The following is a 3,536-nucleotide window of genomic DNA, read 5'->3' as shown; positions in this document are numbered from 1 at the left end:
TTAACAAGCCTTTACCACTCACACATGGCAGAAGTTTATACTTTAATTCAATGAGCTAAGAAAAGTGTGTTGTGGGGCCCCTACGAGCCATGGTGCTTGCTTCATCATAATTAGGCATGCAGTCATTAGCCACAGCTCTGATTATGGGTAACTGAGGTCAGTTTCAATAATTCCTCAAAAACCTAACCATGCAGTCCCCCCTAACTGTGTAGTTATCTTGCTTTACTGCTGTTTGTGTGATTAGCTGGGAGGAGCTCACGGCAGCATCCTCCCAATAAAAGTGTAGATGGACTGTAGGAGAGTAGGGTCTGCTATCCTATGGTCACCCCAAATTTTTGCTTTTTGCTTCACTGGTTTCTGACTTAATGTGGCTGTGGGCCTGCTAATCAGACCCACAGCCTGCTGTTCTCTCTCTAAATTGATGCCAATGCACTTTAGGTGCATTACGAATTGGAACTGGTTCACCTTATGAGCCCCTGTAATAGTGCACCCTAGGTGCCCAGGGCATAGGTGTATCCAAGGCCTACCAGGGGCTGCAGCACGTATTGTGCCACCCCTGGCCTGGCCTCCATCTTTGACACAACTGGCTGATCACTCAGCTGGGGTAAGTCGGTGTAACCACCTCTTACTTAGGTACAGTATGTCTGTGCCTAACCCTAAACTGGACACATATGTTCCTATCAGCCACTCCTATGGAAGGCCTCATCAATCCTGGAGGCAGAGTGCTTGGAAATATGTGAGATGGTGCTCTGGCATGAGCTGAGCCTGTCTGCAGCTGTCGGGAACAACTCCCTAAGCTGTTCCGGGATATTGCCATACCATATACTCTTAAGTGCATTATAATCCTCGCGGTTAAATGCTATCTTTGGTTTGGCTTTATCAAAACATGTCGAGTAAGGTGTCATACGAATTGGAATACTATCCCCTCGCCAATTCTGGCGACGGGGATAGCATTCCACCCTTCTAGAGGGACGCGACATGTGTGTAGCCTTAACCCCGGTTAAAGTTAAACAGAGCCTCAGCTTCACAAAATGGACGCTGCCACCACAGACACAAGTCTGGCCTCCTGCTGCTGACCGAAACTCGGCAGATGGTGGCCTGGACAAAGGGTTTCCTGCCTTGGGAGGTGCGAGCACCACCCCAGACAGGATTTTGTGTATTAGGTAGGACAGGGCTGAAAAGAATCAGACATGCCCGGGGCACACAAGGTGTCCCCGTGCATAGGCCAGTCCAAACCGGTTCTGGGGCCTTCCATCCCCAGTCCTGGCGCGGAGCTGGACAAAGGAAAGGGGGTGTAACCGCCCCCCTTCCTGGTTCCTCCCAGAGGAGGGACCTAGTAGGTGATCCACCCCCAGTTTGGGAATAAGAGGGGGAGCAGTGCCATTGCACAGCAGATCATCCCGAAATCAACTTAAAACTAAGAAGAAGACTGGACTTCGACATTCTGCTGCACAGAAGACTGAAGAAGAATCTCCCTTGTGGCCAAGGAGTGACCACCCTGTGAACACAGGTACCAACCAGCGACTCGACGTCTGCTTTGCTGCCGCCTCCCGCCGGAGACCGAGCCCAGAGCCCGACAAGAACCAGACTCCCAGACCTCTCAGAGCCCGATCCACAGTCCCTGCGAAGAAGGGACCCGTGGAGGCACCGAGTGACGTGGGACCGGACCTCTTGGAAGACACTCGAAAAGCTGACTGCGCAGCTTCTGAGGCATCCTCGACGTTGTGCTTTGGGGATTGAGAATCCCCACCACCGAGCAGCCCTTGCACCGAAGATCAGCCCCCCAGCATCTCCACGATCTGCGTGGGGCCCTTTTGCACTGTGCCACTCGACGCGCCATCCCGGCCACTAGCCACGTGGTCAGCGGCCATCTTGGCGACGAACCCGAAGATTTAAACAGCAGGTCTGGTTGCTCCAGACCTACCCAAGCTCCTGTGAAAAGGAGCACCCGCTCTGACCTTGCTGGTCCGAGTGAACAGCATCTTTCAACTTCTGCGTGGCTTGCATTTGCCAAGGCCTGTTTGCTCCGATCAGGTCGCTGACACCGCCAACAGCGAGAAGCCTACGTGGGACAGCTCGTGACCGACTCCTGGACGTCCTCGACCCCGGGTATCCACGTGGCTGCAGAAAGAAGCTACCCGACAACGCCTGTTTGCACCCGACATCGCCTGGTTCCAATCTGGTTCCACGGTAGTCACTGGCTAGTGACTTTGAACACTGTCCCCTCTGCTTTCAGGTCTTCAACTCTTCTGATCCACCCTTGGATCCACCGGAACTCTTCTCATCGAGCCGCCTGCAGCATCTTCAGCTCCAAGCACCATCGACCAGCGTGACGAAACCCGACACATCTTCGACCCTGTGCACCCGCTTCCTGTGGGTGAGGTAACTCAGCTCCGCCGGTGCTCCTGCACTGGTACACATCCCAAGGGCCTGTGTTTTAAGTTTCAGCTCCGTAGGTCACTCGGAAGGTTCCTAACTTTCTAACTTTGTGCTTTTTACGCACCATAGACTTTGTATTGAGAAGTGCGTGCACTTTGAACACTGCACCCGAGTCCCGTGGGCCTTTCCCGACTTAGTTAACTCCAGTCTCGAATAGCTCCAGCGATTCCCAAGGCCCTAGGCCTCTTCACTTTCCTCTAGGTAACTCTTATACCACTTTCTTAGTATATGGTTTAGGTGGCCCCTAGGGCTCATCCATATTGTGCAACTTTTGTGTATTTTAAACTGTCTTGTGATTTTACGCTTGTGCTTCTGTGCTCATAAAGAGTCCAGGGGATTTTAATAGTTAATAAATCAATATATATTTTCAATATATATCTGTGTGGTGTCCCTTTCATTTGGTATTCAAGGGGGTTGTGTATGGTATAACAGCTGGCTTCACATGCCTTTCAGAGTTTAGCCTAAGACTGCTTTGTCCACGTTACCACTAGGATAACTGGTCTACAAGGTTGAATTACAACCATCATCATAAGGGTTGCTTGGCATGGTACAAAGTGATCACTAGAACTAGTGAGCATTATATACCAGGCCAACTTCTCACATTGGTGAGCAGCGGATTGGGATCTGAGCTTGCTGTTGTTTTACCATTACAATCTTTGAGATTATCATTTGAGAGATCATACAGGTACCTGCTAGGTACATATAAAACAAGACTAGTATACTTAAGTTCTACTGAACTTAGTTGTTGTAGAGCAAAGGGAGTAGCACACCCTAGCTACAACTACTAGATAGGTTTAGTAGGTAAACACCAGTGTAGGTAGATTGCAACACATCCACCCACACTAGAGCAATGTCTGGAACAGAGGGGTCCAGTGGACTTACTCCTGTTGAGAGTGACCCTCCAAGGGCACCATCCCAGTTTGCTATTTTTCCCTTTAAGGAATTAAGACAGCTTTGTGTCTTAAGGGGTCTGAAGACAGGGCCTTCCCCTACTACAGACCACCTAAGAGAGCTCTTGGATCAGTCTGAGGCTCTAAAGACCTCTAAAGCAAACCCCACAGGGGATGCTGAAAGAGGCCATCCTTCAGAGGATGACA

Source organism: Lissotriton vulgaris, chromosome 1_1 (genome assembly GCF_964263255.1).
Source record: "Lissotriton vulgaris chromosome 1_1, aLisVul1.2, whole genome shotgun sequence".
Lineage (NCBI taxonomy): Eukaryota > Metazoa > Chordata > Amphibia > Caudata > Salamandridae > Lissotriton > Lissotriton vulgaris.
This window is presented reverse-complemented; position numbering follows the sequence as displayed.